Source organism: Pseudophryne corroboree, chromosome 10, assembly GCF_028390025.1.
Source record: "Pseudophryne corroboree isolate aPseCor3 chromosome 10, aPseCor3.hap2, whole genome shotgun sequence".
Taxonomy (NCBI): Eukaryota; Metazoa; Chordata; class Amphibia; order Anura; family Myobatrachidae; genus Pseudophryne; species Pseudophryne corroboree.
The window spans coordinates 629,267-646,467 of NC_086453.1; positions in this window are offsets into that span (position 1 = coordinate 629,267).

The window sequence follows — 17,201 nt, forward strand, 5'->3', positions numbered from 1 at the left end:
TTACTGGTAATCTGTAGATATTAACATCATTTTAAATACTTGCAAATCGTATTTCTTTCTGCAAACTTCACTGCTCTCTCATACAGCCACCACTCCTCCTCCTATTCTCATTTTACTACCAGTTTACACCCCATCCACACTATGGCCAGGCTGGCAACCCCCATTACTCATTGTCTTTCTAATCCTTTATTCTGTCCCCTGTTACCACCTCTCTCCCTCTCTCCCAGTCTCCTACATCTCATCCTCTCTCCTCTCCTCTGTCTGCCTCCCTACCCCTCTTCTGTTTCCCCATTGCAATTCACTTCTGCTCCTTCACACCATTTATACCCCACCACTCAACCCTGCTCTCTCCCTCCTCTGCCTGTCTCCTCACCTCTCCTCCACCAGTATCAAACTGCACTCCCTCCCTGTCTTACTCATGCAGTCTCCCTTCCTAGCCAAGGCCCCAGCACCATCATCACACCCTCTTTATCCTTTCCTTCCAAATTACTCCTACCTCAACGCTACAGCAATCCTGATAATCTCATTCACATCTCTCCCACAAACTCATACCCCCTATCCTGTGCACTCTGGAATGCCAGATCTATTTGCAACAAACTGGCCCCCACTCATGACCTTTTCATTTCCAACTCCCTGCACCTCCTGGCCATTACAGAAACCTGGATTACTCCTCATGACACCACTTCTCCTGCTGCTCTCTCTGCTGGGGGCCTCACATTCTCACACACACCCCGACCCGGGGGTCGCCATGGGGGTGGTGTTGGGATCCTTTTACCCTCAAGCTACACATACCAACTTATACCTCCAGAACCTTCTCTTACATTCTCTACATTTGAGGTCCATGCAATACGCCTCTACCAACCTACTAATCTTCGAGTTGCTGTAATTTACCGTCCACCTGGCATTTCCTCCAAATTCCTCTTTGCTTCCTGGCTGCCTCACTTCCTCTCTTCTGACATTCCCTCCATTATTCTAGGTGATTTCAACATCCCTATCGATAACCCCACAAAATCACCTGCCTTTAAACTCCTTAACCTCACCTCTTCACTTGGTCTCTCCCAGTGGACCACCTCACCCTCCCATGTGAACGGGAGCTCACTGGATCTGGTTTTCACTCACCGCTGTGATATTTCTGATTTCTCCAATTCCCCTTTTCCCCTCTCTGACCACCACTTGCTCTCTTTCAACTTATCTATCTCTGCTTCTCCATCTCTCCCTCCTAAGGCTACCATGACGAAGCGTAACATTGAGGCTATTGACACCTCATCCCTATCCTCCCTGTTTGACTCCCTTCCCTCTCCTCTTCTCTCTCTCACATGCCCTGAACAAGCCACATCCCTATACAATGCATCTCTTACTTCTGCCCTTGACTCTTTTGCTCCGCCAACCACTATTCACCCTCGCAGATCAACACCTCAACCCTGGCACACCAAATGCACCAGATATCTACAAAAATGCTCACGTACTGCCGAGCGACAGTGGAGGAAATCACTCTCTAAAGCAGACTTCCTCCATTTCAAATTCATGCTCTCATCCTTCTGTACTGCCCTTTCCCTTGCTAAACAATCATACTTCAAAATCCTCATTTCTACCCAGTCTTCCAACCCCCGGCGCTTCTTTGCCACTGTTAACTCCCTCCTCTGCCCACCACCACCTCCTCTCCCTTCCTCATTGTCTGCTCTTGACTTTGACACTTATTTCACATCCAAGATTGACTCCATACGTCAGGATATCACATCCCACCAGACCAGCAATCAGCCACCACCCATCCCTTGCCACCCCTCCCTTTCCCTCTTACCAACTCTGACATCTTTCTCCCATGTATCTGGCAAGGAAGTCATGGCCCTCATCCGTTCCTCCCCCCCCACAACCTCCCCGCTCGACCCTATCCCCTCCCACCTCCTCCGCTACCTCTCTCCTTCTGCCTGTTCCCATCTTGCCCACCTTCTCAATCTCTCCCTTTCATCAGGCACTGTCCCCTCTGCCTTCAAACATGCTCTTGTCTCCCCTATTCTTAAAAAACCTACCCTTGATCCTAACACTCTCTCCAACTATCGACCCATCTCTCTCCTCCCCTTTGCCTCCAAACTTCTTGAGCGTATTATCTATAATCGCCTCACTGCCTTTCTTTCCTCTCACTCACTGCTTGACCCATTCCAGTCTGGTTTCCGTTCTCTCCACTCCACTGAAACTGCCCTAACAAAAGTCTGCAATGACCTCCATGCAGCCAAATCTAAGGGCCACTACTCTCTGCTTATTCTTCTTGACCTCTCTGCTGCTTTTTACACTGTGGACCACCCTCTCCTTCTGCAAATCCTTCACTCTCTTGGTCTGCGTGATACTGCCCTCTCCTGGCTGTCCTCCTACCTCTCTGATCGTTCCTTCTCTGTCTCCTCTCATGATGCTACCTCCCCCCCACTTCCACTAACTGTTGGTGTACCCCAAGGCTCTGTTCTTGGTCCTCTCCTTTTCTCTCTCTATACGTCCTCTTTAGGTGAACTCATTAGTTCTTTTCACTTCCAATACCACCTCTATGCTGATGACACTCAAATCTACCTCTCCTCCCCTGATCTCTCCACGGCTCTCCTCACTCGGACCTCAAACTGTCTTTCTGATATCTCTTCCTGGATGTCTCAGCGCTTTCTTAAACTCAACATGTCTAAGACTGAGCTGATCATCTTCCCACCCTCCCGCACAACCTCACCTCCCACAATCTCATTATCCATTGATGGCACGACTATCTCCCCTAGCCCCAAAGTACGCTGTCTTGGCGTAATCCTTGACTCCTCCCTCTCCTTCAAACCTCACATTCAGCACCTCTCACAAACCTGTCATTTTTATCTCAAAAACAATTCTAGAATCAGACCTTTTCTCACCCAGGATGCCACTAAGATCATTATTCACTCACTGATTATTTCCAGACTGGACTACTGTAATCTCCTCCTAACTGGCCTCCCTGACAATTACCTCTCTCCACTCCAATCTATCCTCAATGCTGCTGCCCGGCTCATCTTCCTCACCAAAGGCACTACGTCTACCTCCCCTCTCCTACAGGCCCTCCACTGGCTTCCCTTCCCTTTCAGAATCCAATTCAAACTTCTCACACTCACTTACAAAGCTCTCACCCACTCCTCTCCCATCTACATCTCTGACCTTATCTCCCTTTACTCTCCCACCCGTCCTCTTCGCTCTACTAATGCACGCCGCCTCTCCTGTCTTCTGATTACTTCCTCCCACTGTAGAGAATGCACCATAGTTCTGTGCAGTATAATGTAAGATATGTATAATGTACTGTAGAGAATACACCATAGTCCTTTGCAGTATAATGTAACATATGTATAATGTATAATGTACTGTAGAGAATACACCATAGGCCTGTGCAGTATAATGTAACATATGTATAATGTATAATGCACTGTAGAGAATACACCATAGTCCTGTGCAGTATAATATAACATATGTATAATGTACTGTAGAGAATACACCATAGTCCTGTGCAGTATAATGTAACATATGTATAATGTATAATGCACTGTAGAGAACACACCATAGTCCTGTGCAGAATAATGTAACATATGTATAATGTATTATGCACTGTAGAGAATACACCATAGTCCTGTGTAGTATAATGTAACATATGTATAATGTATAATGCACTGTAGAGAATACACCATAGTCCTGTGCAGTATAATGTAACATATGTATAATGTACTGTAGAGAATACACCATAGTCCTGTGTAGTATAATGTAACATATGTATAATGTATTATGCACTGTAGAGAATACACCATAGTTCTGTGCAGTATAATGTAAGATATGTATAATGTACTGTAGAGAATACACCATAGTCCTGTGTAGTATAATGTAACATATGTATAATGTATTATGCACTGTAGAGAATACACCATAGTCCTGTGCAGTATAATGTAACATATGTATAATGTATAATGCACTGTAGAGAATACACCATAGTCCTGTGCAGTATAATATAACATATGTATAATGTACTGTAGAGAATACACCGTAGCCCTGTGCAGTATAATGTAACATATGTATAATGTATAATGCACTGTAGAGAATACACCATAGTCCTGTAGAGAATACACATGCTCAGAAATACAGACTGTATCTGTGTCTCAAAGAGCCAGTCACAAGCGTTTCCATACCGTCAGTAGCCTTTTCTCCCCTATCCGCCCCTACTCAAGACCACCCCATTTTCATCTGTTTACAAGCGTATCCCGTTTGCAGTTGTATAAGGCGCCCATAATTTTATTGCGATTGACAAACACTTCTTTAAGCTAGCTTATCACTAAAATAACGACACACACTAAAATAACGACACGGACACGGTTAGTTGTAGTTAAAGGTCAGACGATATTTATTGATCGCTGACCTGTTCTTTAAACTATAATTGTAATTGAATTGATTTTATATTGGAGGATGGCAAAGGACAAGTCGCTACCAGACACCAGCTCCAGTCCCTTGAATGAAATCCAACCACCAAGGAGGGGAGTACCCAAACCCCGCCTCCTCCCTGCATAACCCGCATTGTGCAGGACTCACCACTCTTTTCTCTGGCAAACGTTATGTTCCCGCAGGGGAACGTCTAAATGTCCAACCGCAAGGTAAGGACACACCTGCCGTCCTTCTAAAGAGGGTGCCCCACAATGACCACTTATGCCCATCTGACCGCTGGTTGGTAGCGACTTCCCGCCACAAAGGTTTAACAAACCGCCCCGCCATCCAAACCAATAAAAACCAAGAAAACAAGAAAGCTAACTGAAAGGACCAAAACCCCAGGTAAGAAAAACCTACAACACTCCAGCCGGAGAAGACGAACCCCTTCCTCCTTGTCGAAACTGCGGCTGCCGCCATACAGGAAGCGGATGCCTGACCACCTAAAAGCCATAACCCAGAACATCAGCTGTCCTCCACGCCAAGTAATGCCCTGCCGCCCAAAAAGGTAAGAGTGGCCAAACCAGCCATTCCTGTTCAAACCATCGACGGCTGCAAAAGAAAAACACCCTAAAACCATCACACTGACATACATCACATAGGAAACCAAGTGACAAAAAAACGAATTAACCCAAGTGAAGGAGAAAACTCAAAAACCTCCCATGGACCTTTGATGAGCCAATTGTAATTAGTCCCCCTCAGAGGAAAATTTAAAAATTCACTTCACACCCTCGATTCCTGAACGCTACCCGTTCAAAAACCGACGGGTAAACACGTTTTTGGGTTAGCGCAACAGGCGCAACTAAACATTATCCACATGCAAAGGCTTATGGTAAGCATCCCTCCACGGCGCACCTCCTGAATAGCTGCCGTGGAGGACCCTGTGGCTGCCGCACGGTAGCCACCCCCATCCGCAAGGCATAGGACCTAATAAGCATACCTCCAACGGCCCACCTCCTGAATAGCCGCCGTGGAGGAACCTGCGGCTTCCGCAAGGTAGCCACCCCCATCCGTATGGAATAGGACCTAAGAAGTATACCTCCAACGGACCACCCCTGGAATAGCTGCCGAGGGGGACCCTATGGCTGCCGCACGGCAGCCACCCCCATCCGCAAGGAATAGGACCTAAAAAGTACACCTCCAGCGGACCACCTCCTGAATAGCTGCCGCGGAGGACCCTGTGGCTGCCGGATGGTAGCCACCCCCATCCGCAAGGAATAGGACCTAAGAAGTATACCCCCAACGCCCCAGCTCCTGGACCGCTGCCGTGGGGGACCCTGTGACTGCCGCACAGCAGCCACCCCAATCCGCAAGGAATAGGACCTATAAGGAGTAAACCTCCAACGCCCCAGCTCCTGAACAGCCGCCGTGGAGGACGCTGTGGCTGCCGCATGGAAGACTCCCCAATCCGCAAGGAACAGGACCTGCAAGAAGCATACCCCCAATGACCCTGCTCCTGAACCGCTGCCGCGGAGGACCCTGTGGCTGCCGCATGGTCAGCCGCCCCAGTCCGCCAGGAATAGGACCTATAATAAGCATACCCCCAACAGCCCTGCTCCTAAACAGCTGCCGTGGAGGACCCCGTGGCTGCCGCAAGGTAGCCACCCCAATCCGCAAGGAATAGGCCCTAAGACGTACATCTCCAACGGCCCAGCCCCTGAATAGCTGCTGTGGAGGCCCCCGTGGCTGCCGCAAGGTAGCCACCCCAATCCGCAAGGAATAGGCCCTAAGACGTACATCTCCAACGGCCCAGCCCCTGATTAGCTGCTGTGGAGGCCCCTGTGGCTGCCGCATGGCAGCCTCCCCCATCCGCAAGGAATAGGCCCTAAGACGTACATCTCCAACGGCCCAGCCCCTGAATAGCTGCTGTGGAGGCACCTGTGGCTGCCGCATGGCAGCCTCCCCCATCCGCAAGGAATAGGACCTAAGAAGTATACCGCCAACGGGTCAGCTCCTGAACAGCAGCCGAGGAGGACCCTGTGGCTGCCGCATGGTAGCCACCCCAATCCGCAAGGAATAGGACCCAAGAAGTATACCGCCAACGGGCCAGACACCCACCACCTCCTGGGCCTCCAAGGACACCCAGCGACCCCCAGCTGCTTGATCCGATTTGGATCACACCATCCTGCAGAGCAACCGACCACCCTGCAACCCGCGTTACAGAGAAAGGTCCCGGAATCCCGAAATGCCTGTTGCTCGCCACCCCTCGCTTACCCGCAAAACCCAGAAGAAAGCCAAAGCAAAGGCTAATCTAAACAGGGGCCACCTCCCACACCGACTCGGCGACAGGAGGCAGCACGCCCAGCAACTCCGCCAAAATTTGCCACGTAGCAGGCCTACGTGTATCCGCAGGCGCGGGGCGCCTAGCCCCAACCCTAAAGTGCTAACGAAAGACCAGGCGTGGTCCACTAGCCCGCGCAGCCTAGAACAGAAGGAAATGCCCGCACAGGCAGGATACATGGCCGCCTAGGACCTCCCTCCCAAATAACGCTCGAACAGGAAAACCAGCAAACCGTCTACCAGGGACACACCCTCTGTATCCAACCTACTGAAAAAACACCAGGACGCAGCAGACGCCCCAAACGAGGAAGGAGCCAACGCGTGCCTAGTCCGAGTAGCCAACCAGCCTGGACAATCCACCCGACTGAAGACGGGCATGAGAAAAACCTTATGACGCCACCCCCGGAACCCACTCGCGGCCCTCATCAAACTGCAAAGAGACAGAACATCCGCCAACCTAATCCGACTCCGGAGCGGGATGGTAAAACTGCACCGCCAACAGCCACGCAGCTGCCGCAAAGCCTGGGGAAACCGTAGGGAACAAGGCGGAAGAGGCCACAACAACCTCCCCGTAAAAACTATAGGAATGAAGACCAAATTCACCCAAACATCTCTGATCCCGTGGGAAGGGAAACTGTGGTACGCTACCTGGTCGACCCCGCAGGGGCCCTTAGGATTCTTGCAAACTATGCCACCCATGGGGATAAACCTGCTCGCCAAAGGGGAGCTAACAACTGCACCCACTTAAACCGAACTTCGCATTACCCCCCAGCAGTCATTAATAAAACCCCAAAAGCGTCGGTACCTTGTCAGTGGGGAGGCGACAGCAACCCCCATTGTGCCCAGAGCCAAACTCTGACACCTCAGGCAACCGGTAGGGCCCTAGCCGCGTACCGGTGCAACAGGATCCCCCAGGACCCTGACAAAGACCTGGCAACCTACAGAAGGATGGCTGCAAACCAAAATGCCTCCCAGACCCAGGAAGAGAAAATAGTCCCTGTAGCGAGAAACACCGAAGGGGCCGGATATGGACCGTACGCGCCAACGCAAGAAAGTGCAGAATTTCTCAAAAAAGGCACATGAGCCAGAAAAACTCAGGGCACCAACCTGTCAGCATAAAACAGGCCCCTAATCGAGGCCCGAAAAATTGGAGGTGATAAGGACGCAGGGGAAGCGGCGCAAACACGACCCAACGTATAAGTTAACCAAAAAGGAGGTACCCGGCCCATATTCACGGAACAAAACGCAGAGTCCCTAAAAGACTAATCTCACCCCGCGCGCGGTCTCGTAAATGGAGCATGAAAAGAAAAACCCCCTGAAGATACGACAACTGTAGGCTAAGGCGGCACTAGCCCGGGGCCCCTGGCAACAACCCCACAGGGAAGAAGCACAAGCCAGGAAGAGAGGAAAAAACGGCATAGGGCCCACCCAAGCCCCAAGCCGATTCGGCGACCACCTTCCGCCGGACCTGATGCGGGAAAGCGTGCGCGGACTTACAACACCCGCTCGCGGCTGGGTCACCGTCACTGGACGGGAGACGGGCCTAGCAAATTTGCAGGAGTGACGAACACGGGAGTGGACCTATGGTGCACTAGCCCCTGCCATAAGCGAAACCCCCCCCCCCCTACCAAGGAGCACAAAAAAGAAACGCCACTGCGAGGGTCCCGTGCCTGGGACCCCACTGTGCGGTCCGGCCTGCCGGGCGACCCCCAAACACAACCCCAAGAAATTTGACGGTAATCACCCCAAGCGTAAACCTCGGATTTAAATCGCGTGCGCTAACACAAATACTGCACCATGCGAGGATATTAGGCAGGTCACTACCCGGTGCAACCATCCGCAAAACCCAATGCCTCCCCCCCCCCCGCCTGCCCTCTCGCGAACCGCAGGGGGGGCGGAGGGGACCGCAGCCGTCGCCGCCGTCCCATTCCGAGACGCCTAACGCCTCACGCCGCGCAATGAGCCTAGCCCACCAACGCCGCCGCCAAGGAGAGCCAGAGGAACACTACAGAGGTTAAAAGGAATACTGTAACAATAAGGAAAAACAACAGCATGCTCACCGATGTCTGAAGGACCTGGAAAACCATCAGCCGCCTCCACCGCCACCGACTGCGGCGGTGCGTCTTCCGTTGCCGCTCCAGCCGCGTCCCTCCTCAGCCTCCGGTTCCTCCGCGCCCAAACCCTGACACCCACGGACCCGTCGACACCGGCGCAGACAAAACAGAGGGGACAACCAGCGCAGGCAGCACCCGCGCTACGACCACGCAACAGGAGGCTTAGGCGGGAGGGGGGGGCAAGCAACACGCCGCAAACCGGAGGGAGGCGGGATAGCGGGCCGGGGCGACAGGGCCCCCCGCATGGCAGGGAGGAAATCGTGGCAGAAGGGCAGCCATGGCCCGCGGGGCGTCCCCAATGGTATAGGACGAAAGCCATGGGGGGGGGGGGGGAATAACCCGAAAAGGAAAAACCTAGGAGGAACAGTGGGAGGGGGCCAGGCAGGTGGAACGAATGCCGCCGTAGGAGCTGCGCCGCCACCACCCTCACCGCACGAACCCGTGCATACGGGGGCCCCGACAAGCAGGGAAACGGGAAGGGCGGAGGACAGAACAGCCCGACCTGAAAACGGGGGGGGGGGGGGGGCAACGCACAGGCGAAAAACCCCGACGAGCCCAGCGGACGGGGCCCGGAAAGGGAGCTGCCCTCCACACCCGCGGCCACCAGCGGAAACCCGCCAGCAAACCCCAGGGCACCCCGGCCATCAGACCACCCCACACCCAGTGGGGGACCCCCCCCAACAGAAACAATAAATGAAATCAAAATAAATAACCAACCAGCCCCCACCACATGGGGGAGCACCCGGACAGCACCACTGTAGCAGGAGCCGGGTGCACGCTGAAACAGGTGCAGCCCCGGCTCAACCACGGCCCGCAGGACCCGCCCCCCCTCCTCCCGCCGCCCGTCCCGGGCCACAGGCACAAGCGGCGCTGGAGCCTACAGCCGGACCGCAAAGGGGAGGAGGCCGGGGAAGCGCCCGGAGAAGCCGGGCCGAAACACTGCGCCGCCCGCATCCCCCGCGGCCGGACGCCACGCACGATCGATGTGGCATGCGCCTCGTGTCCCCCGGCCGGATGAGAGCCGGGGGAGAAGACCGGCTGCAGCGGTCCGCCCCGTCGCGCCACGCCAGGCGCCGGGACGGGGGCAGGTGGAGGACGAGCTCCGGGAACGAGAGCGCCGGAAGCTCGAGAACCCCGCGAAGAGACAGGGGGGGAGGGGGTTGGCGAGCAGGCCCGCCTGGCTAGCAGCGTGGGGAAAGGGAGCACAGGTTAATGCAATAAGGATAAAGCCATTGGAAAGGGAGGGAGGGGCAAGAACAGCGCACAGTAAGAACACCATCCCCATGATTAATAACCACAGAAGTAAATGCAATGAGTACTCAGCCTTCCTGGGCCATTCCAACATGGCAGAGGAAGTCTGAGGCACATGACCATGGCTTATATATTATTCCAAGACCAACCCCTAAACCCTTGATGGACAGCCCTATAATCCTATAGGAAAAATACCCACTAAAACACTGATCTGCCTAGCAACTGCTTAGTCACCAACAACCAATCACAAAAAATTGGGCTCTTATATGGCCTCAGCTTATGCAGCCTTCAGCTTATCTAGACCATCCCTTACTCTATATCATAATAGGCCTTTATCACTGTGTTCCACTGCAGGCAGATGTGCTGGGCGTGTGCAACTCAAATCTATGCAAAAGACACTGAGCATGTGTGTGGAAATAGAACATTTCATATGAAACAATCAGAAATTCATTCAAGATTGTGGAAAGTGTTTGGAAATGATTCTCTGAACACTTTCCTCTCAGTGTGTGACTGGAGTATCCTTACATGAAATGCTCTTGTGAAGTATTAATGGGATGAGGCGCTGCACTAGACAAGACAGAATATCAGAGTGTCACATGATATTACGTATTCCAAGGGCGAGTTACTCTATTATTAATAATCTTTAGCAGATGGAATAGGACAAACTTTCACAGTTGGAGAAGGAGAGACAGAGCTGTACAAGACAATCTGTGCCCCTCATTACCACAGTCTGGAAACGGACTCTGCCAACTGGATTTCCATAGTGGCCGGCTGGCAGCTAGATCCTGGGACTAGAAAATAAACTACAGTAAAAGACTGGATGAGAATTAGAGACGAGCAGGTTGTGTTCCCTGAGAACCAAACCCTACCGGACTTCACTACCCGAGCCCGGCTCCAGTTTTCCAGCCTGACTTGGAAACCAGAACGAGGCAAAACGTCATTGTCACGATCCGGGTATCTGGACGCCATTTCTTACCCATCAGATGCCTCCTAAGGCTGGCTCAGCGCTCCAGGACCGGATCCCATCTGTTATCCTGATGTGTACATTCCTGTATCCTCTCCTGTCACTCTGGGACGCTGTCACAGTAAACGCCATATTACACCTGGCATGGCGTCTCCCGCGGCCTCCGCCGCCGTCCCTGAACTTCTGCATGCAGAGTGTCTGAGTGGCGATTACGTCAGCCGCGGCCTCCGCTGTGTCCGCGTGGTTGGATGTGCATCTGTCAGCCTGGCGCCTCCTGTCTCCGGTGGCCAGCGCCGCCATTACTGTTTTCATTTCCACATGGATTACAAACCAAACTTCCCTCCAAGTGTCTGCATGGGCGCAGCCATCTTGGATTCTGTCAGCTGATCATTTCCACCAATCTGTTCTCAGTATTGATAATCTGCATAATTGCCTAGCCAATCCCTTCCTTGCTGCAGGTATAAATACACTGTGCCTGAGCAAGGAAGGCGTCAGTGCTTTGGTTGTCAAACCTAGTTCCTGTTTGTCTCTCTCCTGTGATTGTCTTCCAGGTTCCAGCTCCTGTCTCAAGACTTCCACCATAGAGACCCGCACCAGCATTCCACCTGCGGTGTAGCCTGACTCTCCAATCCATTGTGGATTCATCTGTTTCCAGCTACAACATTACCTGCTTCCAGCTCAGCTTCCAGCAGAGTACAGCTTCCCTTAAAGGGCCGGTGTCCTTTCTACACTTTACCACTCTCCACCGGTATTATTATTTCTCCGCTCTCAAGTTCTACATTTCAGTTCATAATTCATCGCTCCCAAGTTCATTTATTATTTAACTGGTTCCAGCCAGTATCCACTCCGTGCTAACAACAGTCTGGTTCCAGCCAGTATCCACAGCAGCTGTTTTATCTTCAGCAACCCAGCTTTTCCTGGAACACCAGCTGGCACAATCCTGGGTTATCTCCATTGCTACAGTCGGGCCTGGTAAGGACTTTCCATCTAGAAGATCATAAGAACTATCTCACACTACCAGTGCCCTGTGGCTCCTGCCATCCTGTAGTACCCAGGAACTGTATTTATTCTTTGCTGACTTTTACGTTTTCTTTTACTGCTGCTGTGTTGCGGAGTTGTCATAATAAACATCATTGACTTTTATCCAAGTTGTCGTGGTCACGCCTTCGGGCAGTTATTATTCATGTTACTTACATGTCCAGGGGTCTGATACAACCTCCCAGGTTCCGGTACATCTCAGCCCCTACAACTGAGGCTGCCTACTGTCAGCTCAGGCCCTCAGTTGTGACAGTAAGCACTGACCTAATGAATCCAGCCGGAGACCAGGATCAAGCGGCCAGGCCGATGCAAGAACTGGCAGCCCGACTAGAACATCAGGAGGCTGCACAGGGCCACATCATCCGCTGTCTCCAGGATCTCTCTACTCGGCTGGATGGGATTCAGACAACTCTCCGTGGATCAGGCGCGTCTGGTGCGTCAACCACAGTGACTCCAGCTATAACCCCACCCACCTTACCCATTTCTGCTCCACGTCTTCATCTTCCAACGCCAGCAAAATTTGACGGATCTCCAAGATTTTGCAGGGGATTTCTCAACCAGTGTGAGATTCAGTTTGAGCTACAACCTGGCAATTTTCCCAGTGACCGTACAAAAATTGCCTACATTATTTCTCTTCTCAGTGGCTCAGCCCTTGATTGGGCATCACCTTTATGGGAGAGGTCCGACACCCTGCTATCTTCCTACACTGCCTTCGTGTCAACATTCAGGCGCATCTTCGACGAGCCAGGCCGGGTAACCTCAGCTTCATCCGAGATTCTCCGTTTACGCCAGGGGTCACGTACTGTAGGACAATATCTGATACAGTTCCAGATCCTGGCATCCGAACTGGCATGGAACGACGAGGCCCTGTATGCTGCATTCTGGCATGGCTTATCTGAGCGTATTAAAGATGAGTTAGCTACCAGAGACTTACCTTCTAAGTTAGATGAGCTAATCTCACTCTGCACGAAAGTTGATTTACGTTTCAGAGAGAGAGCAGCTGAGCGTGGAAGATCATCTGCTCCAAAATCTTCTGCTCCTCCTCCTCGTCAACTGTCACCATCTAAAGATGAGCCCATGCAACTTGGCCGTTCCCGTTTAACTCCTGCTGAGCGCCGAAGACGTCTCTCCGAGTTTCTCTGTCTCTATTGTGCAGCTCCGTCTCACACCATTAATGCCTGTCCCAAACGTCCGGGAAACTCCAAATCCTAGCTCGCCAAGGAGAGGGCCGGCTAGGAGTAATGATCTCCTCTCCATCTCCTCAAGATTGTAATCTTCCAGTCTCGCTTCAAGTTGCTCAACGTTATCGGAACGTCATTGCCCTCCTTGATTCCGGAGCAGCTGGGAACTTTATTACCGAAGCCTATGTTAAACGGTGGTCCCTACCCACCGAGAGACTTCCTTCGTCCATTTCTTTAACTGCCGTGGATGGCAGCAAAATTTTTGATGCAGTTATTTCTTTAAGGACTCTACCAGTTCGTCTGAGAGTGGGAGTTCTTCATTCCGAACTTATTTCTTTTTTAGTGATTCCAAGAGCCACACATCCTGTGGTCCTGGGCCTTCCATGGCTCCGTCTTCACAATCCTACAATTGATTGGACGACTACGCAAATCCTGGCATGGGGTTCCTCCTGTGCTGAGACATGTTTGTTTAAAGTATTGCCTGTCTGTTCTTCCTCCCCCAGGTCGTCTGATGTTCCACCTCCTCCATATCAAGATTTCACGGATGTGTTCAGTAAAGCTTCTGCTGATATCCTTCCTCCTCATAGAGAATGGGACTGTCCGATTGATCTCGTTCCAGGGAAGGTTCCACCTCGAGGCCGAACTTATCCGTTGTCTCTGCCTGAGACGCATTCTATGGAGGAATATATTAAAGAGAACCTAGCAAAGGGGTTCATTCGACCTTCTTCTTCTCCAGCCGGCGCAGGCTTCTTTTTTGTAAAAAAAGAAAGATGGTGGTCTGCGGCCGTGCATCGACTACAGAGGTTTGAACGACATTACCATCAAGAACCATTATCCTTTACCCCTGATTACTGAGCTCTTTGACAGAGTTAGCGGAGCTACCATCTTTACAAAGCTGGACTTGCGAGGTGCATACAATCTCATCCGGATCCGTGAGGGTGACGAGTGGAAGACCGCCTTTAACACCCGTGACGGACATTATGAGTACCTCGTCATGCCCTTCGGATTGAGCAATGCTCCAGCTGTCTTCCAGCATTTTGTCAATGAGATCTTCAGAGACATTCTATACCGTCATGTCGTGGTCTATCTAGACGATATCCTCATTTTTGCCAACGATTTAGAGGAACTTCGTTTTTGGGTTAAAGAGGTTCTGTCCCGTCTCCGTGTCAATCATCTCTATTGCAAATTAGAAAAATGCGTCTTTGAAGTCAAGTCCATTCCGTTTCTAGGGTACATTGTGTCCGGTTCCGGACTAGAGATGGATCCTGAGAAACTACAAGCAATCCAAAATTGGCCGGTACCCTTAACCCTCAAAGGGGTCCAGAGGTTCTTAGGGTTCGCCAACTATTACCGAAAGTTTATACGAGACTTTTCCACCATTGTGGCGCCTATTACTGCTTTCACTAAGAAGGGTGCTAACCCGTCCAAGTGGTCTGAAGAAGCCATGCAAGCATTTCATCTTTTAAAACAAAGGTTCATCTCTGCGCCTGTTCTGAAACAGCCTGACATCGACTCTCCTTTCATCTTAGAGGTGGATGCCTCCTCCGTTGGAGTAGGAGCGGTGTTATCTCAGAGGGCTAAAGATGGCCATTTACACCCTTGCAGTTTCTTCTCCCGGAAGTTCTCCCCAGCTGAGCGCAACTATGCCATTGGCGACCAGGAGTTGCTAGCCATCAAGCTCGCTCTAGAAGAGTGGAGGTATCTGTTGGAGGGAGCTTCTCATTCAATCACCATACTTACAGACCACAAGAACCTTTTATACCTGAAGGGCGCACAATGTCTCAACCCTCGTCAGGCCAGATGGGCACTTTTCTTTTCCAGGTTCGACTTTAAACTCCAGTTCTGTCCGGGCTCTCAGAATCGCAAGGCCGATGCCCTTTCCCGCTCATGGGAGCAAGAAAATGAGTCAGAGTCTTCAGACAAGCATCCTATTATAAATCCGTTGGCATTCTCCACGGTAGGGATGGACTCTACGCCCCCATCAGGGAAAAGTTTTGTGAAGCCGATGCTAAGGAAGAAGCTCATGCATTGGGCCCATGCTTCCCGTTTTGCCGGACATACAGGTATCCAAAAAACCCTGGAGTTTATCTCTAGGTCCTATTGGTGGCCAACTCTGAAAAAGGACGTCTTGGAGTTTATTGCATCTTGCCCAAAGTGTGCCAACATAAAGTATCCCGCCAGTCGCCTGCGGGGCAACTGGTTCCACTATCCGTTCCCCGTCGACCATGGACCCACTTGTCGATGGTATTCATTACAGACTTACCCATGTGCAACAAGTTCAATACCATCTGGGTGGTAGTTGACCGGTTCACCAAGATGGCACACTTCATTCCTCTCACCGGTCTTCCGTCAGCTTCCAAGTTGGCTCAAGTATTCATACAAGAGATCTTCCGACTCCACGGTCTTCCTGAAGAAATTATCTCAGATCGAGGAGTTCAATTCACAGCCAAATTCTGGCGAAGTTTATGTCAAGTCCTCCAAGTCAAGCTAAAGTTTTCCACGGCTTACCATCCTCAGACCAATGGTCAAACCGAGAGGGTGAATCAGGACTTGGAGGCCTTCCTCCGCATCTATGTGTCCTCCTCTCAAGATGACTGGGTTCAATTACTTCCCTGGGCCGAGTTTTGTCATAACAACCAGTATCATTCTTCATCTGCTTCAACACCATTCTTCACTAACTTTGGATTCCACCCTAAAGTCCCTGAGTTCCAACCGCTTCCAGCAACTTCTGTTCCCGCAGTGGATATCACCTTGCATCAGTTTGCCAATATCTGGAAGAGCGTACGATCAGCTCTGCTCAAGGCATCGTTCAGGTACAAGAAGTTTGCGGATAAGAAGCGTCGAGCAGTTCCTGCTCTCAAGGTGGGTGATCGGGTATGGTTATCCACGAAGAATTTGAGGTTAAGAGTTCCCAGTATGAAGTTTGCACCTCGCTATATCGGTCCTTTCAAGATTGAACAAGTCATCAATCCTGTTGCTTACAGACTCCAGTTGCCTCCCTTCTTAAAAATACCCAGGACATTCCATGTTTCCCTGTTGAAACCGCTGATCTTGAATCGGTTTCATTCCTCACTTCCTCCAACTCCGAAAGTCCAAACTCAACGAGGCGTTGAGTATGAAGTGGCCAAGATCCTGGACTCACGTCACCGTTACGGTCAACTACAATATCTTATTGACTGGAAGGGTTATGGTCCTGAGGAACGTTCATGGACCAATGCTTCTGATGTCCATGCTCCTGCCTTGGTCCGGAGATTCCATTCCAAGTTTCCTCAAAAGCCAAAGAAGTGTCCTGGGGCCACTCCTAAAGGGGGGGGTGCTGTCACGATCCGGGTATCTGGACGCCATTTCTTACCCATCAGATGCCTCCTAAGGCTGGCTCAGCGCTCCAGGACCGGATCCCATCTGTTATCCTGATGTGTACATTCCTGTATCCTCTCCTGTCACTCTGGGACGCTGTCACAGTAAACGCCATATTACACCTGGCATGGCGTCTCCCGCGGCCTCCGCCGCCGTCCCTGAACTTCTGCATGCAGAGTGTCTGAGTGGCGATTACGTCAGCCGCGGCCTCCGCTGTGTCCGCGTGGTTGGATGTGCATCTGTCAGCCTGGCGCCTCCTGTCTCCGGTGGCCAGCGCCGCCATTACTGTTTTCATTTCCACATGGATTACAAACCAAAAACTTCCCTCCAAGTGTCTGCATGGGCGCAGCCATCTTGGATTCTGTCAGCTGATCATTTCCACCAATCTGTTCTCAGTATTGATAATCTGCATAATTGCCTAGCCAATCCCTTCCTTGCTGCAGGTATAAATACACTGTGCCTGAGCAAGGAAGGCGTCAGTGCTTTGGTTGTCAAACCTAGTTCCTGTTTGTCTCTCTCCTGTGATTGTCTTCCAGGTTCCAGCTCCTGTCTCAAGACTTC